General features: G+C 47.7%; 1 long non-coding RNA gene across 1 annotated transcript; it reads left to right on the top strand.

Annotated features, from left to right (window-relative positions):
• The first annotated feature begins 13,366 nt into the window (after positions 1–13,366).
• Positions 13,367–16,582, top strand: LOC134967016 (uncharacterized). The gene is made up of 3 exons (XR_010188769.1): positions 13,367–13,439; positions 14,443–14,503; positions 16,524–16,582. It is a non-coding gene; the product is annotated as an uncharacterized LOC134967016 (long non-coding RNA).
• The last annotated feature ends 4,332 nt before the right edge of the window (positions 16,583–20,914 follow it).

Genomic DNA, 20,914 nt, shown 5'->3' on the forward strand with positions numbered 1-20,914 from the left:
TGTCGGCAGTCGGCAGGCAGTCCGTCCATCCATAATTGTATTATTATTATAATATATACCACCTAACCGTGGTTTTTTTTTCATTCTTTATACCGTCGTCATAGTGTCATACTAGTTGTTACGAGTATACTACTATCTCTTTATCAACCAGTGTACAGTGCGGTAGTTCACGGCTGTGGCTACCTCTGTGTCGGCAGTCGGCAGGCAGTCCGTCCATCCATAATTGTATTATTATTATAATATATACCACCTAACCGTGGTTTTTTTTTCATTCTTTATACCGTCGTCATAGTGTCATACTAGTTGTTACGAGTATACTACTATCTCTTTATCAACCAGTGTACAGTGCGGTAGTTCACGGCTGTGGCTACCTCTGTGTCGGCAGTCGGCAGGCAGTCCGTCCATCCATAATTGTATTATTATTATAATATATACCACCTAACCGTGGTTTTTTTATACCACCTAACCGTGGCAGTCCGTCCATAATTGTATACTAGTATCCAATCCATCCATCTCCATTGTTTACCTGAGGTGCCTTTTAGTTCTGCCTATAAAATATGGAGAACAAAAAAGTTGAGGTTCCAAAATTAGGGAAAGATCAAGATCCACTTCCACCTCGTGCTGAAGCTGCTGCCACTAGTCATGGCCGAGACGATGAAATGCCAGCAACGTCGTCTGCCAAGGCCGATGCCCAATGTCATAGTACAGAGCATGTCAAATCCAAAACACCAAATATCAGAAAAAAAAGGACTCCAAAACCTAAAATAAAATTGTCGGAGGAGAAGCGTAAACTTGCCAATATGCCATTTACCACACGGAGTGGCAAGGAACGGCTGAGGCCCTGGCCTATGTTCATGGCTAGTGGTTCAGCTTCACATGAGGATGGAAGCACTCAGCCTCTCGCTAGAAAACTGAAAAGACTCAAGCTGGCAAAAGCACCGCAAAGAACTGTGCGTTCTTTGAAATCCCAAATCCACAAGGAGAGTCCAATTGTGTCGTTTGCGATGCCTGACCTTCCCAACACTGGACGTGAAGAGCATGCGCCTTCCACTATTTGCATGCCCCCTGCAAGTGCTGGAAGGAGCACCCGCAGTCCAGTTCCTGATAGTCAGATTGAAGATGTCAGTGTTGAAGTACACCAGGATGAGGAGGATATGGGTGTTGCTGGCGCTGGGGAGGAAATTGACCAGGAGGATTCTGATGGTGAGGTGGTTTGTTTAAGTCAGGCACCCGGGGAGACACCTGTTGTCCGTGGGAGGAATATGGCCGTTGACATGCCAGGTGAAAATACCAAAAAAATCAGCTCTTCGGTGTGGAGGTATTTCACCAGAAATGCGGACAACAGGTGTCAAGCCGTGTGTTCCCTTTGTCAAGCTGTAATAAGTAGGGGTAAGGACGTTAACCACCTCGGAACATCCTCCCTTATACGTCACCTGCAGCGCATTCATAATAAGTCAGTAACAAGTTCAAAAACTTTGGGTGACAGCGGAAGCAGTCCACTGACCAGTAAATCCCTTCCTCTTGTAACCAAGCTCACGCAAACCACCCCACCAACTCCCTCAGTGTCAATTTCCTCCTTCCCCAGGAATGCCAATAGTCCTGCAGGCCATGTCACTGGCAAGTCTGACGAGTCCTCTCCTGCCTGGGATTCCTCCGATGCATCCTTGCGTGTAACGCCTACTGCTGCTGGCGCTGCTGTTGTTGCCGCTGGGAGTCGATGGTCATCCCAGAGGGGAAGTCGTAAGCCCACTTGTACTACTTCCAGTAAGCAATTGACTGTTCAACAGTCCTTTGCGAGGAAGATGAAATATCACAGCAGTCATCCTACTGCAAAGCGGATAACTGAGGCCTTGGCATCCTGGGTGGTGAGAAACGTGGTTCCGGTATCCATCATTACTGCAGAGCCAACTAGAGACTTGTTGGAGGTACTGTGTCCCCGGTACCAAATACCATCTAGGTTCCATTTCTCTAGGCAGGCGATACCGAAAATGTACACAGACCTCAGAAAAAGAGTCACCAGTGTCCTAAAAAATGCAGCTGTACCCAATGTCCACTTAACCACGGACATGTGGACAAGTGGAGCAGGGCAGGGTCAGGACTATATGACTGTGACAGCCCACTGGGTAGATGTATGGACTCCCGCCGCAAGAACAGCAGCGGCGGCACCAGTAGCAGCATCTCGCAAACGCCAACTCTTTCCTAGGCAGGCTACGCTTTGTATCACCGCTTTCCAGAATACGCACACAGCTGAAAACCTCTTACGGCAACTGAGGAAGATCATCGCGGAATGGCTTACCCCAATTGGACTCTCCTGTGGATTTGTGGCATCGGACAACGCCAGCAATATTGTGTGTGCATTAAATCTGGGCCAATTCCAGCACGTCCCATGTTTTGCACATACCTTGAATTTGGTGGTGCAGAATTTTTTAAAAAACGACAGGGGCGTGCAAGAGATGCTGTCGGTGGCCAGAAGAATTGCGGGACACTTTCGGCGTACAGGCACCACGTACAGAAAACTGGAGCACCACCAAAAACTACTGAACCTGCCCTGCCATCATCTGAAGCAAGAAGTGGTAACGAGGTGGAATTCAACCCTCTATATGCTTCAGAGGTTGGAGGAGCAGCAAAAGGCCATTCAAGCCTATACAATTGAGCACGATATAGTAGGTGGAATGCACCTGTCTCAAGTGCAGTGGAGAATGATTTCAACGTTGTGCAAGGTTCTGATGCCCTTTGAACTTGCCACACGTGAAGTCAGTTCAGACACTGCCAGCCTGAGTCAGGTCATTCCCCTCATCAGGCTTTTGCAGAAGAAGCTGGAGGCATTGAAGAAGGAGCTAACACGGAGCGATTCCGCTAGGCATGTGGGACTTGTGGATGCAGCCCTTAATTCGCTTAACAAGGATTCACGGGTGGTCAATCTGTTGAAATCAGAGCACTACATTTTGGCCACCGTGCTCGATCCTAGATTTAAAGCCTACCTTGGATCTCTCTTTCCGGCAGACACAGGTCTGCTGGGGTTGAAAGACCTGCTGGTGACAAAATTGTCAAGTCAAGCGGAACGCGACCTGTCAACATCTCCTCCTTCACATTCTCCCGCAACTGGGGGTGCGAGGAAAAGGCTCAGAATTCCGAGCCCACCCGCTGGCGGTGATGCAGGGCAGTCTGGAGCGACTGCTGATGCTGACATCTGGTCCGGACTGAAGGACCTGACAACGATTACGGACATGTCGTCTACTGTCACTGCATATGATTCTCTCAACATTGATAGAATGGTGGAGGATTATATGAGTGACCGCATCCAAGTAGGCACGTCACACAGTCCGTACTTATACTGGCAGGAAAAAGAGGCAATTTGGAGGCCCTTGCACAAACTGGCTTTATTCTACCTAAGTTGCCCTCCCACAAGTGTGTACTCCGAAAGAGTGTTTAGTGCCGCCGCTCACCTTGTCAGCAATCGGCGTACGAGGTTACATCCAGAAAATGTGGAGAAGATGATGTTCATTAAAATGAATTATAATCAATTCCTCCGCGGAGACATTGACCAGCAGCAATTGCCTCCACAAAGTACACAGGGAGCTGAGATGGTGGATTCCAGTGGGGACGAATTGATAATCTGTGAGGAGGGGGATGTACACGGTGATATATCGGAGGGTGAAGATGAGGTGGACATCTTGCCTCTGTAGAGCCAGTTTGTGCAAGGAGAGATTAATTGCTTCTTTTTTGGGGGGGGTCCAAACCAACCCGTCATATCAGTCACAGTCGTGTGGCAGACCCTGTCACTGAAATGATGGGTTGGTTAAAGTGTGCATGTCCTGTTTTGTTTATACAACATAAGGGTGGGTGGGAGGGCCCAAGGATAATTCCATCTTGCACCTCTTTTTTCTTTTCTTTTTCTTTGCATCATGTGCTGATTGGGGAGGGTTTTTTGGAAGGGACATCCTGCGTGACACTGCAGTGCCACTCCTAGATGGGCCCGGTGTTTGTGTCGGCCACTAGGGTCGCTAATCTTACTCACACAGCTACCTCATTGCGCCTCTTTTTTTCTTTGCGTCATGTGCTGTTTGGGGAGGGTTTTTTGGAAGGGACATCCTGCGTGACACTGCAGTGCCACTCCTAGATGTGCCCGGTGTTTGTGTCGGCCACTAGGGTCGCTAATCTTACTCACACAGTCAGCTACCTCATTGCGCCTCTTTTTTTCTTTGCGTCATGTGCTGTTTGGGGAGGGTTTTTTGGAAGGGCCATCCTGCGTGACACTGCAGTGCCACTCCTAGATGGGCCCGGTGTTTGTGTCGGCCACTAGGGTCGCTTATCTTACTCACACAGCGACCTCGGTGCAAATTTTAGGACTAAAAATAATATTGTGAGGTGTGATGTGTTCAGAATAGGCTGAAAATGAGTGTAAATTATGTTTTTTGAGGTTAATAATACTTTGGGATCAAAATTACCCCCAAATTCTATGATTTAAGCTGTTTTTTAGGGTTTTTTTAAAAAAACACCCGAATCCAAAACACACCCGAATCCGACAAAAAAAATTCGGTGAGGTTTTGCCAAAACGCGGTCGAACCCAAAACACGGCCGCGGAACCGAACCCAAAACCAAAACACAAAACCCGAAAAATTTCCGGCGCTCATCTCTACCGCACACACGATACTACCACTGCTACCCTACACCCCACACACTACATCACCGCTACCCTGCATCCGCCACCCCACACACACGACATTACCTCTGCTGCCCTACACCCAACACACTACATCGCCGCTACCCTGCATCCCACACCCTGCACACACGAAACTACCACTGCTACCCTACACCCGACATACTACATCACCACTACCCTGCATACCCCACCCCGCACACACAACACTACCACTGCTACCCTACACCCCACACACTACATCACCACTACCCTGCATCCCCCACCCCGCACACATGATACCACTGCTACCCTACACCCCACACACTACATCACCGCTACCGTGCATCCCCCACCCCACATACACAACACTACCACTGCTACCCTACACCCCACACACTACATCACCATTACCCTGCATCTCCCACCCCACACACACGACACTACCACTGCTACCCTACACCCCACACACTACATCACCGCTACCCGGCATCCTCCTCCCCTCACACAAAAATTTGAACCGCCTCCCCCGCACACACTAATAGGACATTCCTCCCCCAGCACACATTAATATGACACCCCTCCCCCAGCACATATTAATAGGACACCCCTCCCCCCTAGCACACACTAATAGGACACCCCTCCCCCCAGCACATATTAATAGGACACCCCTCCTCCCAGCACATATTAATAGGACACCCCTCCCCCCAGCGCATATTACTAGGACACCCCTCCCCCCAGCACATATTAATAGGACCCCCTCCCCCCAGCACACACTAACAGGACACCCCTCCCACCAAGCACATATTAATAGGACCCCCTCCCCCCAGCACACAGTAATAGGACCCCCTCCCCCCAGCACACACTAATAGGACACCCTTCCCCCCAGCACATATTAATAGGACCCCCTCCCGCCCAGTGGCGTAAGTTTGTCCTAGTTGCCCGGAGGCAAGAAAAATATTGGTGCCCCCCTTTAAATATATATATATATATATATATATATATATATATAAAAATATTTATTTGCTCCTACATAGCAAGCCTGCAGATTCTAACTACATGAAGCTACTACAAAACCGTTTCAACTAAGCAGATTTATGTAGGGGTCCAGCCACACACTACATAGATCTGCTCAGTCACTCACAATGCTGATCATTTCTCTGACAATTAATTTGTAAGTGTCATACCCAGGATTAGAACCAACAACCTATTACACTGGAAGCATGCACCTTACTGATGGAGATATCTGCTATTGCATAGGAAGTAGGAGAATTCTAACTACATGAAGTTACTTGTAATTGTCAGAGAAATAACTTCATATACAGTAGTTAGAATTCTCATGCTTCCTTTATAGGAGCAAATAACTTCATCAGTAAGGGGCCTGCTTCCTGTGTTTCTAAAATAAAGAGGGTGTGATTTGTAAGGTGCAGTGACTAGTGGGGAAGTCAGCTACGGAAGAGGTACCGGCTGCTGTCAATTAACTTAATTGTTTAATGCAACACATGGAACAGGAGGTGAGGTGCCCCCCATCAAAGCAGGAGCCCGGCGGCAGCTGACTCCTTTGCCTCCCAGAGTTCTGCCTCTGCTCCCGCCAGCACCCAGTAATAGGACCCCCTCCCCCAGCACACACTAATAAGACCCCCTCCCCCCAGCACACACTAATAAGACCCCCTCCCCCCAGCACACACTAATAGGACCCCCTCCCCAGCACACACTAATAGGACCCCCTCCCCAGCACACACTAATAGGACTCCCTCTCCCCAGCACACACTAATAGGACTCCCTCTCCCCAGCACACACTAATAGGACGCTCTTCCCCCCCAGCACACACTAATAGGACCCCCTCCCCAGCACACACTAATAGGACCCCCTCCCCCAGCACACACTAATAAGACCCCCTCCCCCAGCACACACTAATAGGACCCCCTCCCCAGCACACACTAATAGGACCCCCTCCCCCCAGCACACACTAATAAGACCCCCTCCCCCCAGCACACACTAATAGGACCCCCTCCCCAGCACACACTAATAAGACCCCCTCCCCAGCACACACTAATAGGACCCCCTCCCCAGCACACACTAATAGGACTCCCTCTCCCCAGCACACACTAATAGGACGCTCTTCCCCCCCAGCACACACTAATAGGACACTCTTCCCCCCCAGCACACACTAATAGGACCCCCCCTCTCCCAACACACACTAATAGGACCCCCAGCACACACTAATAGGACCCCCTCCCCAGCACACACAAATAGGACCCCCTCCCCCCAGCACACCCTAATAAGACCCCCTCCCCCAGCACACACTAATAGGACCCCCTCCCCCAGCACACACTAATAAGACTAGTGCAGCAGGGAGGAGTAAGTAGGATGCGGGAGGGGCCCTGGTACAGGGAGGAGATTAAGAGCTGCCTCTGTTGTTCGTGCTGTGGCCCGGCGCCGCAGCCCTTTACAGTGTGATACAGCAGGTTGCAGAGCAGGGAGGGAGAGCGGCGCCCCTCTCAAGCCCAGCACCTCCCTGCCGAGCCGAGCGGGTAGCGCCAGGCCTGCTTGTGCTGCCGGCGCCACTGCAAGGCGCCCTCTGAAGTTTCCGGCTCCTGGAGCGTGCGCTCCACCGGAACCGCCCTCCCTACGCCCCTGACCACAGAGACTATACTGCACACAGGACCATTACATTACTCAGGGCTGTTTCTAGACAATTTGGCTCCCAGTGCGAGATTTGAAAATGTGCCCCCCCCCCCCCCCCCTTTGCTATAAAAAAAAAAAACCTGCGTCCCTCTCCCCCCATATAGCTATAAAAAGAAAATGCATGCGCTCGCCGAAGGCGCGCGCGCTCCCGACAAGGGTGTGTGGCCTGATTAAAATGGGTGTGGTCTCATTAAAGTGGGCATGGCCTCATCTGATATCATCACGCCCACCACAGGGGGAAAAAAATAAAAATAAAAAGTCCCCATTTTACACATTACAGCAGGCAAGTGTCCCAATTTAAACACAGTGCGGCAGGCAGGTGTCCCCATTTTACACAGCGCGGCAGGCAGGTGTCCCCATTTTACACAGTACGGCAGGCAGGTGCCCCCATTTTACACAGTACGCAGGCAGGTGCCCCCATTTTACACAGTACGCAGGCAGGTGCCCCCATTTTACACAGTACGCAGGCAGGTGCCCCCATTTTACACAGTACGCAGGCAGGTGCCCCCATTTTACACAGTACGCAGGCAGGTGCCCCCATTTTTCACAGTGCGGCAGGCAGGTGCCCCCATTTTACACAGTACGGCAGGCAGGTGCCCCCATTTTACACCGTGCGGCAGGCAGGTGCCCCCATTTTACACAGTACGGCAGGCAGGTGCCCCCATTTTACATAGTGCGGCAGGCAGGTGCCCCCATTTTACACAGTACGGCAGGCAGGTGCCCCCATTTTTCACAGTGCGGCAGACAGGTGTCCCCATTTTACACAGTGCGGCAGACAGGTGTCCCCATTTTACACAGTGCAGCAGACAGGTATCCCCATTTTATATAGTGCGGCAGACAGGTATCCCCATTTTATATAGTGCAGCAGGCAGGTATCCCCATTTTATATAGTGCGGCAGACAGGTATCCCCATTTTATATAGTGCGGCAGGCAGGTATCCCCATTTTATATAGTGCGGCAGACAGGTATCCCCATTTTATATAGTGCGGCAGGCAGGTATCCCCATTTTATATAGTGCGGCAGACAGGTATCCCCATTTTATATAGTGCGGCAGACAGGTATCCCCATTTTATACAGTGCGGCAGACAGGTATCCCCATTTTATATAGTGCGGCAGACAGGTATCCCCATTTTATATAGTGCGGCAGACAGGTATCCCCATTTTTCACAGTGCGGCATGCAGGTGTCAAGTGGGGGGGAAGGAAGAGGGAGAGAGATTATACTTACATGTTCCCGCTCTTCAGGTCCGGCCGCCTCACGTCCGCCGGCCGCCTCCTCCTTCCACGCTTATCTTCTCTCCTCCCTCTTCCCGAGCGCTCCTGCTCGGGGGGCGGAGTTTCGCGGAATGACGCGTTTGCGTCGTGACGTCACGACGCAAACGCGTCATTCCGCGAAACTCCGCCCCCCGAGCAGGAGCGCTCGGGAAGAGGGAGGAGAGGAGAAAAAGACCCACGAAGTGCCGCGGCGGGCGCCCCGTGTGGTTGCACGGCTCGCCCGCCGCTAGAAACGGCACTGACATTACTCTACATACTGTCAATGAGGATGTTCTATGTAATACAGTATTTGACACCGTATATACAATACTGAGCAGCAAGTAAAAGAGAGAGAGAATATATACTGTACAGCAAGTGATATCTACAGAATATACAATATGCAGCATATATAGATAGAATACACACTGTACAGCTAGTGATATATATATGGAACATACACTGTATGTAACGCGTAATATAGAGAATATACACTGTATAGCAAGTGATATGTCTACAGAATATACAATATTCAGCACATGTGATATATATGGAACATATACTGTACAGTATATATATATATATATATATATATTATACACAAACTGTAAAGGCACGTGGTACATGTAGACTATTAATATATACACTGTACATGACAAGAGAATATCCACATGAGATATACAGAATATTTACTGTACAGCATGTGACATTTATACAGAACATACATTGTGACATCATCCTACGTCACAGCAGCACACCTAGCCGGACAATGTACAGACACGTCACAGCAGCCCACCCGCCAGGATGCACTGACTCTTCCCATCCTGCCGGTGATATGCAGCCGCGGTCTGTGGAACCCTCACCCAGCCGTCTTCCAGACACCGCCCACATCTTGGAAGGAGACGCTCCCTGTTTCGGGCGGAGCTGGTTGCCGTGGAAACCATTTCTCTCAGAAGCCTGCTGATTTGTTGTCGTCGATCCCTGTTATCGTGGCGCAGAAGAGACTGCGCCAGAGTGTCAGCATTAGAAGCCGGGAGACGTGGCTGCGGCTGATCGTCGTTACCTGGCAACCGCTGCAGCGGCGGTGGGAGATGGGAGAAAGGCGATGGTGGGAGTGAGTAGTGAGATAGCGGACGTGCGGGTGGGGTGTGCTGCCAGATAGTGCGCCCTCAGTGCATTTGCACTGTGGGTAAGGCATTATTGGCACACACCTAGTTACAGCCCTGCCTCACAGCCTCAGGGGTTATGTATCTAACCTCCATATCACCTGACAGCCCCATAGTCTATGTATAACTGACAGCCCCAGTGGGTATGTATCCTACCTCCATATTACCTGACACCCCCAGGGGGTATGCATCTTACCTCCATGCAAGGGTGTAGCTACCATAGATGCACAAAGTGCAGCTGCTATGGGGCCCAGAGCTGGAAGGGGCCCACCTTCCATGTCAAAGTTACGTGTTATATACATTTTTAACCATTGGGTGATAAAAACATTTGCCTTGGGACCTACAATATATCTAATTATGCCCCTGGACCTGCTCATTGTAATGTTGTATAAAATTAACTGGATTATAATGTGTGAAAAAAATGAATGTATTTAAAATGAATGTATTATAATGTTACGTAATATGAATTGGGGCACTATAGTGTGTCAAAATAGGAACTGGGAACACTTTATGTGATCATGGGAATTGGTGATACTGTGTTGTATAATGTGCAACACAGTATCACCCTACAGCTCTACAATGTGATATAATGTGAAATAGGGCACTTCTATGGTTCAGAAAATGAGCAAGAGCACTATTATGGGGCCTAAAATTAACAACTTCTGTGGTCTCTCTTGAATCATTGGGGCAGGGGCCCTTCAAAATGTTGCTACAGGGCCCATGCAGTTCTGGCTACGCTCCTGCCTCCATGTCACCTGACAGCCCCAGCAAGTGTGCAGCCTACCTCCATGTCACCTGACAGTCCCAGGGGGTATATATCCTACCTCTATGTCACCTGTCAGCCGCAGTGGGTATGTATCCTACCTCCATGTCACCTGACAGCCCCAGGGGTTATATATCCTTCCTCACTTTTTCTAATATCTACTCAATGGGTCTGGTAAAGGGTAAGTCAGTGTCAGACTGGGCCCTGGGGTGAAATGACCCAGGTGTGTGTGTGACCAGGAACTGGAGGGGGCATTGTCAGACCACAAAGGATTTATATGATAAAATGATGATAGAAAGTGACAGACTTTTATAGCGCCTTGTTGTTCCGCCCGCATGTGAGAGGGGTCCAGCCTCTATGTTACATAGAATAACAGAATTCATGCAGCGCACAATCTGGCTTTGGTATTATGTATAGAAGTGAAATGATGGTCAACAAATAATATGTATCCAGGTGTAACAGATTCTTATACAAAGGGAATATCAAACAGTGAATGTGAACTATAGCAAAATATGTATATAAGTCCTGTACAAATAGCGTCTTATGTTACACACTAGAATCCAATGTGGTGATTATGACCCAGTTTATATACACTCCTGCACACCCACTATATCCAGCCAGACTATATATTAATGGAGAAATACTTATACACCAATCCTGAATCCTACAAAAAATTAAAATATATAAATATGCATGTATATATGAGAAATAATAACTTTGAACATCAAGTCCTCTTAGTGGTAATAGAATCACTGACACTGTATACAGTATATAGGTATTCTGCACACGGTAATGTACGCAGTATGCAATGCTCCATGTCTCAGGCTTCTTACACAGAACCTCGTTTTAATGGGCACAGTATCAGTTCTCACAGACACTATTAGGCAGGTAAGTGGTTGCACAGTACAGTACTTACCAGTGTCACTACCTTTGCTCCTCCATGGGCTGTGGTGTGAGTGGGTATCTGCGGTTGGTATGTTATGTGTATAATATATAATAAAAATCACTTGTGTGCCTGATCTAAAAAGTATTTTTACTGTATTACCATCATACAATTAACCATCTCCAAATGAAGTAAAATAGACATAGGAGGACCGGCAGTCATATGCACAGACCCCATTGGCTGCTTTCTCCTGTTCATATCTCTCCTTGCTAATCCTAGCATGATTGGTCAGTGGTGATAAGGGCACAACGCGTTTCGTTGTGTGTGTGATTTCCTCAGTGGGTGTGGCTGTGCTTCTACGATCTCTCAAATACCTCTCTCCAGTTTTTTTTATAATCTTCCGTGTTTGTCATGCATGCCTTTACCTATCTCATCCCCTTGAGAATTGCTTCTGTTTCATTGCTATGGCCACTCTGTGGTAGAGATGAGCGGGTTCGGTTTTACTGGGACTTACTCGGATTTACCCCAATCTTGTTATTGGCTCATGGACGTCACGTGTTTTGGTTAGCCAATAAGAAAAATCCAGAAAAAAGAACTTGTGATAATTCTGGCATTAAGAACCGAGTAAATTCGAACCCGCTCATCTCTACTCTGTAGTTGCATTGTCATAGGACATCCCATTGCATCACCATGGTAACTGTTACATTGACCTATACTTCAGGCTCTGATACTAGTTGTAAATTCTCCTTTATGGTGATCAAATGCAATGGTTAAGGTTCCTGTTGGTTGTCCTCTAGTGGTCACCTAACGTTTCTCCTTCTGTACTTTAGTTACTATAATTGTTCAATGTTGTTTGTGCAACATCCATAACTGTTCTGCAGCCTTTATTTTCAATATTGTACCAATTTTGGCCCTCATTCCGAGTTGTTCGCTCGCTAGCCGCTTTTCGCAGCAGTGCACACGTTAAGCCGCCACCCTCTCGGAGTGAATCTTAGCTTAGCAGAATTGCGAACGAAGTATTCGCAATATAGCGAAAAGTTTTTTCTTTGCAGTTTCTGAGTAGCTCGAGACTTACTCTTCCAGTGCGATCAGTTCAGTGCTTGTCGTTCCTGGTTTGACGTCACAAACACACCCAGCGTTCGCCCAGACACTCCCCCGTTTCTCCAGCCACTCCCGCGTTTTTCCCAGAAACGGCAGCGTTTTTTCACACACTCCCATAAAACGGCCAGTTTCCGCCCAGAAACACCCACTTCCTGTCAATCACACTCCGATCACCAGAACAAAGAAAAATCTTTGCTAAGTCGTGAGTAAAATACCAAACTTCTTTGCAAATTTACTTGGCGCAGCCGCGGTGCGAACATTGCGCATGCGCAGTTTGCGGAAAATCGATGCGATGCGAAGAAAAATAACGAGCGAACAACTCGGAATGAGGGCCTTTGTTCCTAATGATAACTTCTATGTTGGAATTTTTTTGTTTCTATATTGTATTTTAGCCCTTGTAGCTTATAGGGCTGAATGTAATAACTCCGAGAAGTAGGAAGTGCAGGAATTTGTACGAGTCTGGTGATTATTAAAGCGGCAATCCTTTATAGCATATGTCCTGCTATAACTTTTTTACCCTATAACGTGTATTCTTGGGTTCATACTATTTTGGTTTTGCACACCCGAAATTGTCTTTGTATTATGCCTTATATACTACTCAGTTTTGCATACTTAACTGTGCACACAATTATATTTCTTATGGATCTATATTTAGACCTCCAGGTTGTAAGGTTTTAAGTTGAGTTCCCATCGCCTCTCATTTTTGTAAATGTTGGCCCAAAATCCCCTCTTCGCTAATTAGGTTGTATCTGCTCAGTTGTTATAAGTCGCAATGCTTCAAGGTTGCAGTCATGTTTTTCCCTAAAATGTTGGGATGCACTATGTTGCTGAAACCCATACTTACGTTACTTATATGTACCCCTGTTCTTCTTTCCATAGGTCTTAGTGTTCGTTCCACGTACTGCCGATTGCAGCAGCAGATATACAGTATTCTGTTGGTGGAGTCACAGGTAAGTTTCTGCCTTACTGTGTACGGCTGTTTGGTTTGGTTTGATGGAGGGGGGCCGGACTGCACACCCTGACTTCAAACATAATAAGAGGCACTACCATGCCGAGACTTGTAGTGGTACGCAGAAAAAAGAAAATTGCCAGTGCACACTTCAAACAATACTAATAATCAGAATTATTATAATTAACTTCTTAGTTTGGCTAAAAGTGCGAGCCCTCCTACCATGGCAAGGCGAACCTTGATCAGGGGTATCCGGACTCCAGGTCGACAACAAAAAGGTCGACGCCAATTGGTCGACACACCTTAGGTCGACATGGACAAAAGGTCGACATGTGCAAAATGTCGTCAGGAACAAGGTCGGCATGGAAAAAGTTCGACATGAGTTTTTCACAATTTTTTTCTTTTTTTTGGAACTTTTTCATACTTAACAATCCATGTGGACTACGATTGGAACGGTAATCTGTGCCGAGCGAAGCGGAGCGAAGGCACCATGCCCGAAGCATGGCGAGCGAAGCGAGCCATGCGAGGGGACGCGGTGCACTAATTGGGGTTCCCGGTCACTCTACGAAGAAAACAACACCAAAAAAACATAAAAAACTCATGTCGACCTTTTTCCATGTCGACCTTGTTCCTGTCGACCTTTTGTCCATGTTGACCTAAGGTGTGTCGACCAATTGGCATCGACCTAAGGTGTGTCGACCTTTTTTTTGTCGACCTGGAGTCCCAGACCCTTGATCAGGTGGGTCCCTACATCCCTAATACTGACACAGTATATATATTTATCCAGGACTTACCTTTCATAGTGTCCATTCTAATATGTAGACTGCTATGTTCAGAAACCTTATTACTACCCCATGTTAAATTGTAGAGTTTATTATAATTATTCTGATTATCAGTAATCTTAGGGTTTGAAGTGTGCACCTGCATTTTTCTTTTTCTTTTTTTTTCTGCATGGTCAAGTTTGATGTAAAGCTTACTGTGGGTTTTGTGCTTCTGTATCCCAGGTTCCTGCAGTTGCAGCATTCTCCGCAGTGGAATATCCCCCCCATTTCCTTTGTAACTGAGGTTTGTACTAATTCTTTATTATTCCTAAAATGGTTCTTATCTAGTCTCTGTTTTAAATCAGGGGCTTACTACATCTGATTGTTGTTGGAAAGTTTCTGAGTTGTGTGTCCTTATGTAGTATATGTCAGTCTTGGTTTTGGCCGCCGATCAGTGTATTGGATCGACATCCGGAAATTGCAGCACTGATCAGTACTGACATCAGAAATTGTGGGGCCCAGGACAGCCTGAATAGGCAGCCCTCCCTTCCCCATCCTCCTCCTCACCCCCCACATCATCATCCCCTGCCATCCAGGGCCGTAACTAGGTGTGTGCAGAGTGTGCACCACACATAGCGCTGCAGGATAGGGGGCGCTGTTGGCAGGACTTGTCAATTATCTGTTTTCATTACTTTTACTTGGAGCTTCCCCCCTTTTAAAGCCCAGCATCTCACTCAGAACTTACATAGAAAGCTAGAGAATTCTGACTATTTTAAGCTTACCTTGTACTTTGAAAACATGATCAGCATTGCAGCTGAGCAGATCTATGTAGTGTGTGGCTGTTAGGGATTGGATGTGTGTCTGCACATTACATAGATCTGCTCAATTGCAATGCTGATTATTTTTTCACAAAGAACCAGTAGCTTCTTATTGTTAGAAATCTCATAGTTTCTATGCAGGATCAAATAGACCAATGAGCAGGGTGTTTGACTGGAATGCAACAGGTTATAGGTTTGAATCCTGGCTATGGCAGTATATTGAAATGTGTTATTTAATAAATTGTATTGTAATTAAATAACAACGAGCTCTCAAGATAAGTGCATGAATGTGGTGTAAAGAGCATTCATATCCAAATCCATATTCTTGCAGTGTTCCGTACATGTGTGTGTATGGGTTGGGTTTTGTGTCGCCGGTCACCATACCGACGCTGGGATCCCAGTGGTTTGATGGCCGGTGGGGACAACTACGAATGGGAACAGTCCCTGTTGGTCGGCATCCTGACCGACGGCTGGTTACCGTCCGGGATCCCGGCATCAGTATTGTGCATGGGCTTTGTCTGGGATCAGTTTTGTCATGCCCCTTCCCCACGAGGCATGCGCCTTATGTCCCTATAGGAAAAATAGGTGATGGGGGGGTGGCGCCAATTCTGTTTCTACCACAGGGCACCAAAAAGTCTGCTTACTGCTCTTCCACCATCATCTCCCACGCCTCCTCCCCCATCATCCTCCTCCCCCAGCCCCCACCATCACCTCCCCCCCACCATCATCTCCCATGCCTCCTCCACCATCACCCCCCCCAGCCCCCACCATCACCTCCCCCACACCATCATCTCCCACGCCTCCTCCCCCATCATCCTCCTCCCCCAGCCTCCACCATCACCTCCCCCACACCATCATCTCCCACGCCTCCTCCCCCATCATCCTCCTCCCCCAGCCCCCACCATCACCTCCCCCCCACCTTCATCTCCCACGCCTCCTCCCCCATCATCCCCCCCTCCACCCCACCATCACCTCCCCCACACCTTCATCTCCAGCAAGCACAAACCCCTGCACTTTACCGTTCACCCATTACTACATGTGCACGTTCCTATATGGACATATATAGAAGCAGCTCTCCTAAAGAAACGCTCTGCAGCTCCAGCCTCTCTCTCTACCCCCCCCCCTCCCCCTGCAGCCCCCACAGCTTACTGTTCTGGGCACCAGTTGCCAGTGCTGGGAGAAAGCCACAGGAATGAGGAGGGATGCAGGCAGGAGGCGGCGCTCAGAACGTCTATAAGTTCCGTACCAGTATCTTCTTATGTTGTACACTACAGTACATGGTGGTGATTATGTATACTCTCCTTCTCACCCACTGTATCCAGCCAGACTGAATATTAATGGAAAAATCCTTCTGGGCCCAAAATCTCCTTCTCGCCAAATTGGTTGTTCACTGTCGCTTGCTATAAATCTCAAACCTTCAGGGTTACAGTCAGGTTTCGCTGCATTATGTCGCTGAAATCCTTTTCTTCTATTACTTATATGTTCCCCTGTTCTTTATACCCATAGATCCTACTGTCCGTCCCGCGTGCTGCCAGTTGGAGCTGCATCCAGCAGATATACAGTGTTGTGTTGGTTGAGGCACAGGTCAGTCTCTCTCTTATTGTGTATGGCTGTTTGGTTTGGTTTGATGTGAAGCTTATGGTGGTTTTGTGCTTCTGTGTCCCAGGTTCTTCAGGTTACAGCATTTTCCACAGTGGATGATCCGCCCGTTTCCTTTGTAACTGAGGTTTGTACTAATTCTTTATTTTTCCTAAAGTGGTTCTGATCTAGTCTCTGTTGTACATCAGGGGCTTTGGTGTATACTACATCTGGTTTTTGTGGTAAGGTCTCTTTGAATTGTGTGCCGTTATGTAATATATGCTAGTGTCAAGTAAGAATTATATGTATATCATACACATACCAACGGCAGATTCCCACTCACACCACAGCCCATAGAGGAGCAGAGGAAGTGAGAGCAGCGACACGGGTAACGCACAGCTCATCTTCCACTTATCTGCCTTATAGCGTCTGTAAGAACTGATACTGTTCTCATTAGATAATGTGGGATGCTGTGTAAGAGGGGTGAGACATGGAGCATTGCAAACTGCAGACATTACCATGTGCAGAATTCGCATATACTCTATACAGTGTCAGTGTTTCTGTAGCCACTAAGAAGACTTGATGTTGGTTCAAACCAGTACACAGTGCAATCTCCTTTAATAATGTTTTTATTACAGAATCTGGAAAGCGTTTTTGGTGTAAATCTAAATGACGAGGGGTATCCCCAAAAGTACATTTCCCTATCCCAGGAAAGAAAAATGAAAGGCTCTTTTATTTATTTACATACTTTTAAGCTACATCTCAACATAATCAGCATTAAGGGCTAAACACTTGTCATGACATGACGCCACTTTCCATGGATAGGAGCCACGATTTCACCTCAGCCTTGACATCGTCCATGTTGAAATTCAGTTCATCATACAATATTCGTCCAGTTGATGAGCGGCTAATATCCTCGTTCAAATGGTCTTGAATGCACTTTGCAGTCGGACACGTTTCGCAGTGGCGGCTCCAAAACGCAAGACCACGTCACTCCAAGCCACAAGCTAGTGTACTTGCGTAACCATTGTTTTTCTCCTGCAATAGGGAAACTTACTTTTGAGAAACCCCTTGTAGATTACAGAAATTCTGCCAGTTCCATGTATTTAGGATTGTAGTAAAGATACATTTGATATGGCATTAGCCTCACAACCCTTGACGTTGAAAAGGGGTGGACTGGGCGTGTAACTTCCAGGTAAGATCCCCGGTGGGCTGCAAGGAATGAGGTACTGCCTGTCGCATGGGGGCCAGCCCTCAGTAGTGCTTCACTTTTCTCGTATGCCAAGTAGCTCGCTGGGGCCTGTCAGTGGCCCGCCCAAGGAGGAGCACCAAGCTACTGACATTGCGAGAAGAGGCTGTCTTCTCGTGAAACAGAGAGTTCCTCCAGTCAAAAGCAGAAGTATGCCACAGACACGCATCAGAAGCAGAGCAGTCAGCATCCGGCAGTCTGGGGTAAGTGCTGTGACCTAGAGGGACAGGAGGTTGGAGTGACGGGGTAGGAGCCTGGAGTGACTGGGCAGTTGCCTGGAAAGACAAGGTAGGAGGCTGGAGTCAAAGGGGGAAGGAGTGACAGGAGATAAGAGGTTGGAGTGACATGGCATTAGGCTGGAGTGGCAGGAGATAAGAGACTGGAGACATAGGGGACAGTAAGCTTGAGAGATATGGGGCAGGAATTTGGAGTGACAGGGCAGGAGGCTGGAGAGACAGGACAGGAGCCTGCAGTGGCAGGAGGCTGGAGAGATGGGGCAGGAGGCTGGAGGAACAGGAGGCTGGAGTGACAGTGGGCAGGAGGCTAGAGTGACCTTGGGCAGGATGGTGAAGAAACACAGTAGGCTGGAGGGGGCACAAGGGACAGGAGGTGACACAGAGGCCACAAATCTGGTTGAATCTCTGTTGTATGATCATGACATTGGATATATTTCTACACAAAGAGGCATCTCCCAACATGTGATGTACATGAATAGTGAATAGCGACTTAAGACACTGTCTGCCCTGGGAGGATCAATTTCTTCAGAGGTTCCCTGCTGCAGAGAAACCAACGTATAGGTAAGGTGTATTTATATATAGTGTACATAAAATAACAGTATACGTAATTTTTATTTTTTTATGGGGATGCCATTAGAACTTTTCACCCTGGGTCCTAATTGGTCTAAAATCGGCCCTGCAAGGAGTGATACACTTGCATGACTGGCAGTCTGCCGGCGCCTGCCATATCAAGCAGAGTGACCCATGGAGGATCTCCTAACATCATGAGATCAGGCCATCCTTGTCATGTGAGGAAAAGCTCAGTGAGAGGGCGGATGGGGTGGGAGGGTTTCGGAGGCCCCATCACCCACTGCTCTACCTAGCAGAGCAAGAAGTGAATAGATGCCATGCACATGTGCGCAGCGTCTATTCCATGGAGAGACTGACTGGGAGTGGAGTGCTGGGCATGCCCTTAGTGTGGTTCACAGGCGCTGTGCTTCACATGAGGCCATGCCCCCTTTTTCTGGCATGCTCCTCCGACATGTGTAAAGGTCCCAGCCGCTGCTACTAGAAAGTTGGGAGGTATGCTTTATAGCGTTTCCTGCACTGCTATCAGCACTAGGGCTAATGGTCTGCAGTGCAAACCTCACCAACATTTGCTCGTGGCCATGCCTACATATATGTCCTCATACATCTATGCAGCAGTCACGCCAAACAGACCCTCTTTCCATGCCAGGTCGCAGGAGAATCTCCTAGTGTCGGTCATTTTTTATGTCACAATTACAGGACGTACGAGGAGACTGTGCTGATTGATTTGATAAATGACACTGGTATATTGTGTGTGACTGAGGGGCAGATTTATTAAGCTCGGTGAAGTGATAAAGTAGAAGGTGATAAAGGACCAGCCAGTCAGCTCCTAACTGTCATTTTTCAAACCCAGCCTGTGACATGGCAGTAAGGATCTGATTGGCTGGTCCTTTATCACCTTCCACTTTATCACTTCACCGAGCTTAATAAATCTGCACGAGTCTCTGACTGTACAATGTAGCAGCCGCAGCTTTCTTCCAATACAAGTTCTGCTCTGCTCTGTAGTCCGTATACAGGGCCTAATTCTGAGATGATCTCAGCAGCAAATTTGTTAGCAGTTGGGAAAAAACATGTGCACTGCAGGGGGGGCGGATATAATGTGCAGAGAGAGTTAGATTTGGGTGGGGTGTGTTCAAACTGAAATCTAAATTGCAGTGTAAAAATAAAGCAGCCAGTATTTACCCTGCACAGAAACGAAATAACCCGCCCAAATCTAACTCTCTCTCCAAATGTTATATCTGCCCCACCTGCAGTGCACATGGGGGGTAATTCCAAGTTGATTGCAGCAGGAATTTAGTTAGCAATTGGGCAAAACCATGTGCACTGCAGGGGAGGCAGATTTAACATGTACAGAAAGAGTTAGATTTGGGTGGGTTATTTTATTTCTGTGCAGGGTAAATACTGGTTGCTTTATTTTTACACTGCAAATTAGATTGCAGAGTGAACACAACCCACCCAAATCTAACTCTCTCTGCACATGTTAAATCTGCCTCCCCTGCTGTGCACATGGTTTTGCCCAATAGCTAACTAGATTCCTGCTGCGATCAACTTGGAATTACCCCCATGGTTTTGCCCAACTGCTAACAAACTTGCTGCTGCAATCAACTCAGAACTACCCCCACAGTCTCAGTCACACACAATATACAAAGTGTCATATATCACATTAATCAGCACAGTCTCCTGCTATGTCCTAGTTGCATTGCATTGGTACTAAGACGCTTTTTCGGCAAAGAAAGATGCCCAACGTTAGCAGAGTTGCATGGGACCTGGTGACTCACTCACGCCAGACATCTCAATCTGCATGGCGTATTGAGGCTGGATATATGAGGGCACATCTGTAGGGCCACTTTCAGAATTTTCAAGGGCCACTTTAAATTCCCAATCCGTCCCTGACGTCCAAGTAGATGTACTCAGTATTTCTAGATATTAAATTAACACAAAGGATCTTCTACTCCCAGTAACAGAATACAGCCTCCTATTAAGTCTCTTGTGGCATCTTTGTGACATTTACTTGGCCTTGAAAACCTTAATATAAAATCCCTTTGAACATTAACAAGATGTCTCCCTCAGATCTCTCACTTATAATACTGTTCTCTTACAGCGACCACATCTGCTTTGGGAACTTAATTCCTGTGGTGTACGATACACCTTTGAGAAAGTCACGTGGAGCGTGACGAAACGCGTTAGGACCCCTCATTGGCTTTTCTTTTGACCGGCTCACCCTGTCTAACAAGCCTTTCTATTACATCCACATGAGCGGCACCGGC

Source organism: Pseudophryne corroboree, chromosome 10, assembly GCF_028390025.1.
Source record: "Pseudophryne corroboree isolate aPseCor3 chromosome 10, aPseCor3.hap2, whole genome shotgun sequence".
In the NCBI taxonomy this organism is placed as follows: Eukaryota; Metazoa; Chordata; class Amphibia; order Anura; family Myobatrachidae; genus Pseudophryne; species Pseudophryne corroboree.